Raw genomic sequence first — 16,359 nt, forward strand, 5'->3', positions numbered from 1 at the left:
TTATCTCGGTCATCGATTGGAACTACCTGACTTATTGCACGGGCTCCTTCTATGAAACTTTGAGTGATGGTATCACTTATAAGAGAACTGTATTTCGCTTCATAGACTTTAAATGCTTTATTCACCGTTTCATCTTCCCATTTTTCTACGCCAGCAACTGAAATCTCCTTATCAAAAAATAACTTACTTTGGCCACTTGCGATGACCCAGAGTATTTTTTTCACGTTTAGTCTCTATTATGGATCGAGCATCCGAAGGTGCCGAAGGTAGTGCCCCTTCGGAACGTGTATTTGCCGCTGCCGATGACTTTATTAAATTCTCCATTGTTTGCAGTATGTTATCTATTCTTAGTAAAAAATAAAAAATTCGTTTAAACCTGAATCCGAAATAAAGTATTAACATAGTCTGGAATGTTAGTACCCCTAACGGAATGATTCCGATTCCGAAGTATGGAAAATTCTCCTCCATTTAAATCTATCTGTATATAGAAACACGAATTATGAGTACAGACGCATTCCCAGTTGCTTTTCAATTGAATAAGACGAGCGTACCGACAGTACAGCATGCTGATATTCCTTCCAAACCAAACGGGGGAGTAAAACCTATTCTCATGGACTTAGAAATATATGTAACGCCGACAGATAAATTTACTTTTCATCCACGGGATATATTTAAAGATAATGTAATCACTCATCGAACAGCTAAAGAAAGTAATGTCTGGCTGGGCGGCCCGCACATGAAATACTGGGACCAGCAATTAAATTTCGCCGTATGGTGCAGCACTACTGGTTGTGGTATATCATTCGCCCATCTCGTCGATAAGAAATTTCCGCCACAAATACGATCATTCTGCCGTTTCCATGTATATTTTACAATACGTCGTATTCTTCATGAAATGAGCGTTGCACTTCCAGACGATACCCCCACCTTCAAAGCGGGCGACAATCCGTACAATCTCGTCCAATATGAACTTCTATGTACAGAATTTGAAATGAAGTCCAACGAAGTCCGACTTTCGTTATCGAAAAGGTCAAAACTCAGGTCTTGGTTATGGTTATGAATATTACACTAATCGCGGGCCTGTTCGACAGCCAAAGCGCTGTATACAATGGACACGACTTTTTCCTCTCCTCGACGGACGCGTTTTCTATACACATACAATTTTTGGAAAGAAAAAACATGTACTGTCCGACAAAGACCGACCACACTATTATTTCTTCCGAAATGATGGATCGGAGGGGCAATATAATAGTTTCATTCCTCTGACGGGAGACTCGGGACTAACAAAGGCCGGTCTCGCTCGCCTCAATGAAAGCCTTGAAGCCTATGTATATTGCATACTCGGCGCACAAGCGAATATTCGCAGTACCATTGTGGGCGATACTGGCAGTGCAGAGCAAGTAAGAAAAGAATTTGGCGTTCTCCTCGAAGATGAAATTCGCAATACCGACAAAGTAATCAGTTATAGGCGATATCAAGACACAATAATGAATACTGGTGTCAAACTTGATATGGCAGTTTCGCCCAATTTACTTCTCTTACCGTCTGAGATGGTTATTCTTTCGGGCCCGGCAATCGCAGGTTATAATAATGAATTGCAATACGCAACAGAATCTATGGTCTTCGGGGTGAACGGTGATATAAACACGGAAGTTCGAGAAAGTGCTATACATGAGATGGAAGGGGAAGAGGATCCTGTGAAGTGGCAGGACGAGCCCGGAGGGTCACCTCACAATGACACGACTCGGGGGCCTCCCTTATCATCTTCGGAACGGAAGGCAGCAGCCGTGACCGGCGCAGACCCTATTCACGAATACGGCAAAATTGGTTTGTTATCTTTAGCAATATTCATTACATTTATGTACAGTATATAGATCCGATGTATGCAACTGTACCATTCAACATGATTGTAACTGGACCGACAAATTCTGGCAAAACAGAATATGTAATGGATCTTCTCACCGGTCCGTACTTAAGGAAATTTGAATATATAGTTTTCATTTGTCCGACATTCATGAACAATAAAACGTACAATAAAAGATTCATTTTCACCGATGACAACGTGTTTGTGTTTCCGGTCGGACTCGATGCTGTGGATGATACACTAGCCTTCGTGCATAAAGAATGGGCCGGCACGAACACTTTAATAATCCTCGACGACTGCGCCTCATCCAAAGATATGAAGAAGCGCAGTGACGTTTTAGTCAAACTTGGTTTCAGCGCAAGACACGACGGATTATCTGTCTGGGTTCTGACTCAACAATATACTAGTATTAGTAAACCATTCAGTGAAAACATACAGATGTTAGTACTATTTTACACACCCAGCAAGACAGACAACAAGACTATTATAAAAGAATATGGAATGGAGGTGTCAGAACGGGAGGTCACGGACCTAATCAGGCAATTGAAAAATACACCATTCAGTAAACTAGTATTTCATTTACGGCATCCGTACGACATAAAATTTTTCGTATAATATAGCTAATCATGGAAGGCGACACCCCCGAAGGCGACACCCCGAAGGCACTCTTAGAGAATTATATTACAACCCGAAAACTGGATTTGGAGGTGTACAAAAATTATATGACGCAGCACGCGCCAGCGGACTAAAAGTTACTAAGAAAGAGGTGCAGGAGTGGTTAAAAACTCAGCTAACTTATAATCTACATAAACCGGTACCTCGTACTCGTGGCGGGAGGCGCGTTTTCGTAACATCGGTGGACGAGTTTTCTCGTGGAACTCCCTTCACCATTCGCAAAAGAGAATGGTAACATTCGATACATGCTAACAGTAATCGATGTGCTCAGCAAATATGCATGGGCCAGGCCGATACAGTCAAAAACGGCAGATGATACTCTTAAGGCACTACAAGACATAATTAAGAAATCCGGGAGGCAACCCGACAAACTTCAGACAGATGAGGGGCGGGAATTTACTAACCGAAAAATGCAGGGGTGGTTGGAGGAGGCGGGAATTCACTGGTTTCACACCTACAGTGACAAAAAAGCTAGCGTCGTTGAACGTTTTAATCGGACTCTTAAGACGATGATGTGGAAATACTTTACATATAAACAGACACGTTCCTGGCTCCCCATTCTACCACAACTTCTCGAGAATTACAATAACACCGTTCACGGAAGTATCAAAATGAAACCCGTCGATGTAACAGAGGAGAACGATTGGCAGGCATTTTATACACTTTACCCTGAGTTGGCAGCCATGGGAGTTAACCCTGAATTCAAGCCGGGAGAACGGGTCCGAATTACAAAATACAAGACCACTTTTAAGAAGGGATATTTACCAAATTGGACAGAGGAGATTTTCGTAGTTTCAAAAGTGGTGTACGCAGCTGGACTAGGAACGCCGCCAGTTTACAAAATAAAAGATCTGAATGGAGAGGAAATACTCGGCACTTTCTATTCTGATGAACTGCAGAGTGCCCTTTCGGAACGTGCCGACGAGCTGTACAGAGTAGAACGAATTTTGAAGACGAAAAAAATTAGAGGAAAGAAATATTATCTGATAAAATGGAAAGGTTATCCAGAAAGTTTCAATAGTTGGGAGCCAGAGGAAAATGTTATTAGAACTTCGTAAGTTCCTGTGCTGGTACTTGTCAAGTACTAACGTAAGTACTAACGTAAGTAATTACGAAAGTTATTCAATAAGTACCATGGAAGAAGTCTTAATTTCTGAAAGCCGAAAGGAAGTGTCAGTTTACCACCCCGCTTCCAACCACCTGGCCAAGTATTTATCATGTACTGTCGTAAGTAATGTTCACTTACTGCATCTTGTTTGGCCGTATGTGGATGAGGTGGTACAGGGGAGGATCCTCCGGAGGCACATATTAAGTTTGCAAGATCTTCAAAGCGACTTCTCATGTTGCCATAGTCCGTTCTTTCGAGTCCCCCTTTTTCAGCTTTATCTATAAGTTCTGGTTGAAGTATAATGTACACAACTGACATGAGCCATAGACAAGTAACTTCAAAGTCTTGCCTTTTCATCATATCAAGTGCCCGTAAGTCAAACGGAGCATTATAAGCGTGCACAGATTCACAAGCATTAAGAAGTTTGTGTAGGTTCTTGAGTGAGACTCGAGGTTGTTCTAGTTGTTCTTGTCCAGGTGGATAGTACGCTTTTTCAAGTTCCTCCTTGCCGAAACCGTCTATTAAAAATCCCTGGCTGCCGCCGCTCCATGCAATTCCAAAGTCAAAAGCTCGTGGGAAATCTACTGGCCCGACTGTCTCGGTATCAATTGTTGGATTAAGTATATTCTTGAGAAGGGCAGGCGTAAGAGATTGATGAATTACCAAACATGGAAGTCTGTAGTCATTACAAATTTCTAAGAAAGTCTGTTTGAACTTGTTATGAATCTCTTCTAGTTCTTCTAAGGCGGTTATTTCATATTGTCTGGCTCGAGTCAACACATTCTGCCTGCAATAATCCCAAGGCATATCTTTGAATATGATAATGAAACTATGTAAATGGTCAAATGCTCTAGAAACAATCTTTTTTCCTTCCGCTGCCACGGAAACGCCTCGGATACGAGAAAAAGTTAGATGTTGAATTATGGAAGAGTCACAAATAATGTAGCGTTCTGAAGGGGAGGCCCTCCCAGCCTGACATTGTAAACTAAGAGTATGTTCTATAAACTGATTCTGAAAATCGGCAATCAAAACTTTCCCATTATAAAAGTCGGCAATGTTGCTGGAAAAACTAGTGTCAAATTCTGGTACGTGAGACGCAGCCAAATTTACTGCATCGTAACTCTTACCACTTCCAGTTGGTCCATTTATGAATATGTATGACATTTTGGTATACTATATCATAGAAAAAAATTTTTAAAATTATTTTTTATTAAGATATATACGATAAGACAATGACAATCCTTTCTATTTCAGATGCAATAAAAATACTTGAAACCGGAGAAGACAATATTCAAATCTGTGACGGCAAACTCATATTTGGTGAATCTTTGGTAGATCCTATATATATGTACACAGTGAGCTAGAAGTGGTTTTCAACATCGGACCTAAATATGGATCCAATGATCCTGCCACATGTGATGAAATGTGTGTTCGTTTGCAACAAAGTCTTCATAAGTTTACCGATTTAATAGTATTCCGTACCTTAGGTGAAAGTTTCGATGCAAGCACTGCTAAAAGTTATGCTGCAAGCCTGGCCACTCACTCCAAGAATCCTAGCGGATTTTACAATCCATCTAATGTGTACCAGAAGCGAGGGAGTGAGGCTTGCAGCATAACTTGAGTCTCACTCAAGAACCTACACAAACTTCTTAATGCTTGTGAATCTGTGCACGCTTATAATGCTCCTTTGACTTACGGGCACTTGATATGATGAAAAGGCAAGACTTTGAAGTTACTTGTCTATGGCTCATGTCAGTTGTGTACATTATACTTCAACCAGAACTTATAGATAAAGCTGAAAAAGGGGGACTCGAAAGAACGGACTATGGCAACATGAGAAGTCGCTTTGAAGATCTTGCAAACTTAATATGTGCCTCCGGAGGATCCTCCCCTGTACCACCTTATCCAAATACGGCCAAACAAGATGCAGTAAGTGAACATTACTTACGACAGTACATGATAAATACTTGGCCAGGTGGTTGGAAGCGGGGTGGTAAACTGACACTTTTGGCTTTCAAGAAATTAAGACTTCTTCCATGGTACTTATTGAATAACTTTCGTAATTACTTACGTTAGTACTTACGTTAGTACTTGACAAGTACCAGCACAGGAACTTACGAAGTTCTAATAACATTTTCCTCTGGCTCCCAACTATTGAAACTTTCTGGATAACCTTTCCATTTTATCAGATAATATTTCTTTCCTCTAATTTTTTCGTCTTCAAAATTCGTTCTACTCTGTACAGCTCGTCGGCACGTTCCGAAAGGGCACTCTGGAGTTCATCAGAATAGAAAGTGCCGAGTATTTCCTCTCCATTCAGATCTTTTATTTTGTAAACTGGCGGCGTTCCTAGTCCAGCTGCGTACACCACTTTTGAAACTACGAAAATCTCCTCTGTCCAATTTGGTAAATATCCTTTCTTGAAAGTGGTCTTGTATTTTGTAATTCGGACCCGTTCTCCCGGCTTGAATTCAGGGTTAACTCCCATGGCTGCCAACTCAGGGTAAAGTGTATAAAATGCCTGCCAATCGTTCTCCTCTGTTACGTCGACGGGTTTCATTTTGATACTTCCGTGAACGGTGTTATTGTAATTCTCGAGAAGTTGTGGTAGAATGGGGAGCCAGGAACGTGTCTGTTTATATGTAAAGTATTTCCACATCATCGTCTTAAGAGTCCGATTAAAACGTTCAACGACGCTAGCTTTTTTGTCACTGTAGGTGTGAAACCAGTGAATTCCACCTCCTCCAACCACCCCTGCATTTTCCGATCAGTAAATTCCTGCCCCTCATCTGTCTGAAGTTTGTCGGGTTGCCTCCCGGATTTCTTAATTATGTCTTGTAGCGCCTTAAGAGTATCATCTGCCGTTTTTGACTGTATCGGCCTGGCCCATGCATATTTGCTTAGCACATCGATTACTGTTAGCATGTATCGAATGTTACTATTCTCTTTTGCGAATGGTGAAGGGAGTTCCACGAGATCATCCTGCCAAAATTCGTCCACCTATGTTACGAAAATGCGCCTCCCGCCACGAGTACGAGGTACCGGTTTATGTAGATTATAAGTTAGCTGAGTTTTTAACCACTCCTGCACCTCTTTCTTAGTAACTTTTAGTCCGCTGGCGTGTGCTGGGTCATATAATTTTTGTACACCTCTAAATCCAGTTTCCGGTTGTAATATAATTCTCTAAGAGTACCTTCGGGGGTGTCGCCTTCGGGGGTGTCGCCTTCCATGATTAGCTATATTATACGAAAAATTTTATGTCGTACGGATGCCGTAAATGAAATACTAGTTTACTGAATGGTGTATTTTTTAATTGCTTGATTAGGTCCGTGACCTCCCGTTCTGACACCTCCATTCCATATTCTTTTATAATAGTCTTGTTGTCTGTCTTGCTAGGTGTGTAAAATAGTACTAACATCTGTATGTTTTCCCTGAATGGTTTACTAATACTAGTATATTGTTGAGTCAGAACCCAGACAGATAATCCGTCGTGTCTTGCGCTGAAACCAAGTTTGACTAAAACGTCACTGCGCTTCTTCATATCTTTGGACGAGGCGCAGTCGTCGAGGATTATTAAAGTGTTCGTGCCGGCCCATTCTTTATGCACGAAGGCTAGTGTATCATCCACAGCATCGAGTCCGACCGGAAACACAAACACGTTGTCATCGGTGAAAATGAATCTTTTATTATACGTTTTATTGTTCATGAATGTCGGACAAATGAAAACTATATATTCGAATTTCCTCAAGTACGGACCGTGAGGAAGATCCATTACATATTCCCTTTTGCCAGAATTTGTCGGTCCAGTTACAATCATGTTGAATGGTACAGTTGCATACATCGGATCTATATACTGTACATAAATGTAATGAATATTGCTAAAGATAACAAACCAATTTTGCCGTATTCGTGAATAGGGTCTGCGCCGGTCACGGCTGCTGCCTTCCGTTCCGAAGATGATAAGGGAGGCCCCCGAGTCGTGTCATTGTGAGGTGACCCTCCGGGCTCGTCCTGCCACTTCACAGGATCCTCTTCCCCTTCCATCTCATGTATAGCACTTTCTCGAACTTCCGTGTTTATATCACCGTTCACCCTGAAGACCATAGATTCTGTTGCGTATTGCAATTCATTATTATAACCTGAGATTGCCGGGCCCGAAAGAATAACCATCTCAGACGGTAAGAGAAGTAAATTGGGCGAAACTGCCATATCAAGTTTGACACCAGTATTCATTATTGTGTCTTGATATCGCCGATAACTGATTACTTTGTCGGTATTGCGAATTTCATCTTCGAGGAGAACGCCAAATTCTTTTCTTACTTGCTCTGCACTGCCAGTATCGCCCACAATGGTACTGCGAATATTCGCTTGTGCGCCGAGTATGCAATATACATAGGCTTCAAGGCTTTCATTGAGGCGAGCGAGACCGGCCTTTGTTAGTCCCGAGTCTCCCGTCAGAGGAATGAAACTATTATATTGCCCCTCCGATCCATCATTTCGGAAGAAATAGTAGTGTGGTCGGTCTTTGTCGGACAGTACATGTTTTTTCTTTCCAAAAATTGTATGTGTATAGAAAACGCCTCCGTCGGAGGAGAGGAAAAAGTCGTGACCATTGCAAACAGCGGCAGGCTGTCGAACAGGCCCGCGATTAGTGTAATATTCATAACCATAACCAAGACCTTATTTTGACCTTTTCGATAACGAAAGTCGGACTTCGTTGGACTTCCAAATTCTGTACATAGAAGTTCATATTGGACGAGATTGTACGGATTGTCGCCAGCTTTGAAGGTGGGGGTATTCGTCTGGAAGTGCAACGCTCATTTCATGAAGAATACGACGTATTGTAAAATATACATGGAAACGGCAGAATGATCGTATTTGTGGCGGAAATTTCTTATCGACGAGATGGGCGAATGATATACCACAACCAGTCGTGCTGCACCATACAGCGAAATTTAATTGCTGGTCCCAGTATTTCATGTGCGGGCCCGCCCAGCCAGACATTACTTTCTTTAGCTGTTTGATGAGTGATTACATTATCTTTAAATATATCCCGTGGATGAAAAGTAAATTTATCTGTCGGCGTTACATATATTTCTAAGTCCATGAGAATAGGTTTTACTCCCCCGTTGGTTTGGAAGGAATATCAGCATGCTGTACTGTCGGTACGCTCGTCTTATTCAATTGAAAAGCAACTGGGAATGCGTCTGTACTCATAATTCGTGTTTCTATATACAGATAGATTTAAATGGAGGAGAATTTTCCATACTTCGGATCGGAATCATTCCGTTAGGGGTACTAATATTCCAGACTATGTTAATACTTTATTTCGGATTCAGGTTTAAACGAATTTTTTATTTTTTACTGAGAATAGATAACATACTGCAAACAATGGAGAATTTAATAAAGTCATCGGCAGCGGCAAATACACGTTCCGAAGGGGCACTACCTTTGGCGCCTTCGGATGCTCGATCCATAATAGAGACTAAACGTGAAAAATACTCTGGTCATCGCAAGTGGCCAAAGTAAGTTATTTTTTGATAAGGAGATTTCAGTTGCTGGCGTAGAAAAATGGGAAGATGAAACGGTGAATAAAGCATTTAAAGTCTATGAAGCGAAATACAGTTCTCTTATAAGTGATACCATCACTCAAAGTTTCATAGATCTAGGAGCCCGTGCAATAAGTCAGGTAGTTCCAATCGATGACCGAGATAACTATGCCACTGATCTTAAAAAGGATTTTATTCTAAACAGTGAAATAAAACGATTATCAGGACGGATAGCCTACACATGGGGGCCCGTGATTGCTCTAATTTCCACCGGTTTAATTACGGGTAAACATTTAAATTTTAAAAAAATCGGGCTTAATATAATACCTGAAATAAATGGATTCAACTTCGCAAGCACCGACTCAGCAAACGACTCCGTCAGGGCCTCCGCCAGGGACGACCCTACCACCAACACCGACACCACAAGCCCCTCCGACGACACAGCGCAACATAGAGAAAATTACGTTACCGACGAAGCATCCAGGGAGGGTTGCTGCGGGCAGGCGATTAGCGGAATGGAACAGGCAAAACAAGGAGAAGAAACGCCAAGCAATGATTAATGATAGCGATGCGGTAGCGAGCCCCTTCGGGACCCCTCTCGGAACGGTTCCGATAGGGTACCACCACAACAGTGTGATAGCTGGTATAATAAATGTTATCTTCTTTTAGGAATTGTGGGAGTTTCATTGACTGCATTAGGGCTATATTGGGGGCGTGCTCGGCATACCCCCTGTCCCGTTCAGAAAGATCCTCCCCAGAAAGCGAAAAAAACAGAGCCCGTAGCAGCTGCCTCCGGAACTGTTCCGAGGGGAGGGGAGGGGGAACCCAGCTCCTCTACATTGCATGAGATGGATTAACTCCCCCATATTTTTTATTTTTATTTTTCTATTTTATATACTAGTCAGCAATAATGGATACTAAAACAGTTGTAAACACAATGTACGATGGTATTGTAATCGCAGGACTTGCGATGGGATATCTTATGATCTCCAGCAAATTTCTGAAAATAGATATGGGCGATCCAAGTCGACCAACTTTAATTCGATTGGTGAAATTAGGCGGTGCTACTGCTGCCGCGATTGCGACTAAAGATCTCCTTGAACAGAAAAATATTATTCCTGCAGAACCTTATACTTTGTAATGGGCACCTTGGAATAATAATAATAATATTCATCGAACACTTATACTTAGTAATATATACATACAACGTACAACGATGATCATTTGGATCGACAGCAAAACAGGCAAACCGGTTACTGTTAATTTTGACCCTTGCATTGACATGACACAGTTTACAAAGATAAGACTTTTACAGTGTTCACTCTTTAATTCATGGTATAACATAACGAGAACAAATACTATAATAAAATATCAAGAAAATGGGCAAGCGAAGAAGACTAAATCAATACGTCCAGGTAACTACAATATTGATACACTCAATAAAGAAATCGGGTTGCAGCCGAAAATCAAATTTGAAAAACATCTGCGTTCTTCTAACTTTGGCTAAAGATGTTAAAGTATTTTTTAATGCTACAGATAACTTCGCTAACCTCGTCGGCTTTTCGATAAAATGAGGACAACCCCGTGGAAAAAAGTACTATGAGTCCAAAGACAGCAGATTTCTTAACAGTTACTAAATACATAGTTCATTCAGATGTCATTGATGTTACTGGAAATTATGTTTCATTTGGTTCAGGTGAATACATACAGGGGAAAGTATCGGACTGTTTACAAATACTTCCCATCCAGGATACAAAAGAAATAAGTGAAAAGGTCACCTATGATTTTAAAAACGGGGCGCAATTTCCATGCCATTGAGAAAAGGTTCAGACCATATGAGTTCAATGCGTATTTGGATAACAGATCAGTATGGAAACATGATCAATTTCAATAACTGGCCAACTAGCTTTTGTATTGAATTATTGTAGCTAACGTAACCCTATCGGAAGATAAACCATCCCACGACCAATCCCCCAGCAATATAGATCATCTCATATTTCTTTTGCTCTTGACTTGGCTGATAATAATCTGAGAATTGAACTGGCCTTGACGTAGAGTTGCTTTGCACTGCTTCTGCTTCTGCCAGGATTTCTGCATCTGTATCTCTTAACTCTGCCGCAGCATGCGCGTCCTTTGCCCGATTTTCTCTTTCCCAATCAGCTTGAAGTAATCTTTTTTCTGACCAGACGTTGCGATCATGTTCAAATTTTTCTAATGCTTTATCATGTCGGACCTTCTCTTCAATAAGAGCGTCGCCATTCCCAGAAAGCTTTTGTCCGATAATATTTCCTCCTGTGAATGCCGTTGCATTTAATACAGCACCGAGAACTGTCATTCCTATAGCTGAAGCCATGATTGTGTATATTACAAGGTATTATTTAATTTTTCATTGTATATAGGTCCCTACGGAGTATGTCTGGTCCAAGTAACTTCGGTCTAGGTGCAATTCATGTACAAAATCTCGAGCTCGAAGATCTGAGTGATGTTAAAGTTAACAATAATACTAAGATAGCAGGTAATCATAATAAGGATTACGTCCTTCGTATATAAGGACCGCGAGAGAAACAATTCGTGTTATCGCCGCCAGCGACAGCACAGAAACATGAACATGCTGTAGAATTTTCCGAACTTAAAGACATTGATGAGTCCATAATAGACGCTACAAAGGCTGCAAATGATCCTACTCCTTTTGCTCTGTCATGGATAGGGATAGTCAGAAATTCATGCCTTATAATGTACCGCGTAACATCTTAGATATATTGGATAGTGAAATTGTAGGTGGAGTTGATGAACTGCCGGGGACTCCGAATGTGATTTATTTTGATAGCAATGTAAACAAATATAAATTGTCCGATTTTCGCCTTTATCTTAAGCCTAATAACCCATACATTACACTACTCGGTATACCGGTTCACCTTAAAATTAGTCCTCTTAATACGATAATGAAGGCAGATAATACACTGCGAAGGTGGATAAACGAAGGGGAGAATTATTGTTCATATACAGCTAGCAGGGTTCCAGTAAGATTATTTTGGGACACCACTTTAAAGAAACTGGGTCTGAAAAGTGTCGGTGAGGAGACAGCTGAATTAACTTTACAGACAGTCAATCAACAGATGACTGATAATATGAAAATAATTGAGCATGGTACAGTTGTTATCAAATGTATAAAATTAGGTACAGGAGACGAGTTTGATGATTTAGTAGGAAATATTGCTTTAAAAACAGATTCAAGAACGAGTTGCACTATTTTCATAACTATTGATAAAAATCGAAAAGATTTAGATATTTTACTCATACTCAGGAAGAAAGTAGTTCCAACAAACATTTCATTTGTTAAAAAAGATACAACTACTTACATTTTAGATATCAGTACCATTTATCTAAAACGTCTCATTGTTTGAAGTAATGGTCTTCCGACATATTTTAGGTTCAGAGGAAAATTCTAAAATTTTATCTATCGTGTGAACAAGTTCGTACCGATAAGTAGCCATATCAATAACAAAGCCCGTTCCGGCTCCACGGTTACCGCATATTGGAGCAACGAGTAGTTGTGGGGGAAGGAGCACAAAAAAAACAACTAGCTTGACTCCATCGACGGCCGGAATAACAACATGAGGTAATAATTTTTCTTTTTAAAAATTTTTAGTATAGTATTTATTGATGTTAGGTGCAGTCATAGCTAGCGCTGAGTGATCTGACTCAGTGGTCTCTTACGCGCATGTGCGTAAGAGGGGATTCCCTTGTAGTTTGAAAAAAGCAAGATTTATCCCCCTTGGTACACTATGTCTTTACTACTATCAACGCGTGACAGTCCCTCCTCCAAGCAAGATACGTCCTTTTCCAGCTCCATGGGTCAACCCATGGAGGTAAGTGTCAGCCACAGTCCGTATCGTGTTGAGGACTTGAGGGTTAGCATATCGAGGTCCGCATTGCCATAATGCTGGCCCATGCGTGATGCTGGCTTGAAAATTCATCGTCAATAAACCCTCATTAACTAATACTGTGAGCAAACGAACTTCATTTACACTTCGCCGCGAAATGCATACAGGTGGCGCTTTTTCGCATCTGATTAACAGGCGGTAATAGGTGTCAAGTTAGCATCGGGGAAGTTGTAATGATCATGAATTTTTTACAAAAGATATGTGAACAACAGAATCAAACAATGAGGTTAGTTTGCTGTCGGGCTGGGTGCGCAGGGGTCGACTTTGCAGTGAGGCCGGATCTCTTGTGTTCAAACTTCTACCATGCCTGGAGCCCCATGGCATCGCAGCTAGCCGATAATTGCACCACTGTAGTTCTTGTGATGATTAGATGCCCGTTACGTTCGATATTCTTTGGAAATACTTTTAAATTAAACAAGTAAGACTTTTTAACTGCATTCAAGATATAATTTTTTCCTTTCTGAGCGTTTTCAATTTCGGCAACTATATGCGAAGTTGATAGGCTGTGCTGCGTTGCCTGCAGCGCGCAGCGTAGCCTGGCCATGTACAAACCTTCATTTGAGTAGACGGAACAGAATCCGTCCCGTCATTTATGTTCAACGAAATTTTCATTATACTCCATAATGGAAGAATCGACTAGTTCAATTATTACAATGGTTAAGTGTTGAATTTTTATTCATATATGTTTTTCTCCTAATTCTCTCTCAATTCATTCAGCAAACTTGATCTCCATACCGTCGGTCACAACGTGCAATGCTTGCAGGAAGCTTGCAATCGATTGCCTCCGTCGTTATTTTAGCTGTTCAAGACGTTTATTTGCACGGCTCATTATAGTCGGATATGTAAAACACTTACATATTTACTTTCGCGCGTTTTTAAGTTAAGTCTCAAGTTTCGATGGACCAGACCTTATCGAAGAGCGTGAGTTTCTATGGACGCCACAGTAAAACTTGCGTAGATGTGGTTGAGCATGCGCGGTGGTGTGCTTATGTTTCGTTTCGTTTGTCAACAAAGCCTGACTTCTGGTCCGGACAAGAAGTCATTTTTCACTCTTTTACTGTTAATCGTGAGGCGGGCTGGGCATGCAAACCATGCGTTTCAGTATTAATTATGGTCTACTTTCACATACTGAGGATGTCATTTTAATCATAAATATGAAAAAAAAAACTGTTAAAAGTTACAAATACTGGGGCTTTAAAAACATGACTTAGATCTTGTTTTTCGAATCAATTGTGCCCTATCAGTTTTCCACTAACATTCTAACTGTATGCCAGGTAATTAAGATTGACATATTTCAAACTCATTACCACGTATAGTAAATGTAAATTTGTTTAACATTTCCCTTGATTTGTTGAAAACCATTATTTTTGATTTAAGAATGTTTATGCCTAAATGCCGTTTCTACAATAATGCCCGAATGAACTTCTAGCATGCTGTAGCCCTGTAGGCGTCTCAGATAGTAGAATAATTTATCTGCATAAAGTAGACATGATGATGGGTCACTGTTGTCTGAGCCAAGCGAGTCTTTAAATCATTAGTATATAGATTAATAAGCAGTGGACCATCCATCGCCTGTTATTCTTCTCTCCATGGCAAACTGTTCAGTTGATCATGACCTCACTGCAGTCCAGCTCCACCAGCACCAACTTGTCCTCAGCCGCCCCGTGTATGTGGGCATGAGCATTCTGGACCTCTTGAAGCTCCACATGTACGTCTTCTACAAGTAGATGAAAGCCCAGTATGGGAAGCATTGCCAGCTGCTCTACACGGATGCTGACTCACTCCTCCTCGAGTTCCAGACACAGAATGTCAACAAGGACAAGCCAAGGCACTGACCTCTCTACGACTGTCCAACTACCTATGTGATCACTTCCTCTATAGCCAAGAGAACAGAAGGTGCTTTGCAAGAAAAAAGATGAATGTGCCAGGTACACTATAGCAGAGTATGTGGGCCTGTTACCAAAGATATACTCAATCCAAGAGGCTTGGAAGCAGTCATCAAGAGGGCTTATCTGCCACGAGCAGTTCAACGTCGGCCCTTTCAGCAGGAGGAGCTTTTAAAATGGCATGGGCGTGCTGAGTTCCATGGGGCCCATATCTTTGGACAGCTCTCGAACAATGTTTCTCTGTTCCTCTTTGATAGCAAGCTCTGAATCTCCAAAAATGGGGTTGACACCCTCGCCCACGGTAACGTGAGAGATGAACAAGAATCTGCCCGAGAAAGGTGGCTCAATTGGCACAATCAGACCCCAAAAAATGAAGGGCGTGCCTACAAGGCTGCTCAGCACCGACAGCGGCTACTTAAGCAATAACCCCCGCCACAGGATGGTATACACGAGATTTTGGTACAATGCGCGACATATAGCATGAGCCGATAGGCGAGTGCTATATGGAGCGAATAGTACCAAAATCGAGTGTAAACCATCCTGCGAAGGGGGTATTACTATTATATTATATCAACTTGCGTGTATTTGTTGTCTTACTTGGGTATTTTCATCACTCTAAGCGCCAAACCGCAGAAAACAGACGTCTGGGAGATCGAATGTCGGAAATTCTGCGCCCCTAGACCGAGCATTTTCATAAGTTGGGATTCCGCACAGGCACACAGTATCCTACGATAAATACGCATTACGTCCATATCGACATTGCATTTTATTCGCATGCAACACGAACGATACTTTTCAAAAAATACCCACTGCACTCACACAAAAAAGGGGTCAGAGTTCAAAATCAAAAGAAAACAGTAACATTTTTTTTCGTAAATTTACATAAGAACAATAGTCCTAATTTTTTGGCTTAATAAAAGTAGATTTGTCTCATTCTGTACCGCAGACGCGTATACATAAGGTATCGACCATCGAGACATTCAGAAGTGGTACAGTGAAGTTACAGAATCTATTTTTGATGGATAATTTGGACGTTAATTGATACGAGGCGCCAAATGTAAAAAAATTAATTTACACAATCAAGCTCTTTTTAGAGATAGAAGAGGTGGAAAATGTATATATAGAGAGGAATTATGTATATATATATATACATGTAGAATACATACATACATACACACACATACATACATACATACATACATACATACATACATACATACATACATACATACATACATACATACATACATACATACATACATGCATACATGCATACATGCATACATACTACGTACGTACGCACGCACGTACGTACGTACGTATACGTACATCA

The sequence above is a fragment of the Ptychodera flava genome, assembly GCF_041260155.1.
Source record: "Ptychodera flava strain L36383 chromosome 3 unlocalized genomic scaffold, AS_Pfla_20210202 Scaffold_25__1_contigs__length_14229661_pilon, whole genome shotgun sequence".
Classification (NCBI taxonomy): domain Eukaryota; kingdom Metazoa; phylum Hemichordata; class Enteropneusta; family Ptychoderidae; genus Ptychodera; species Ptychodera flava.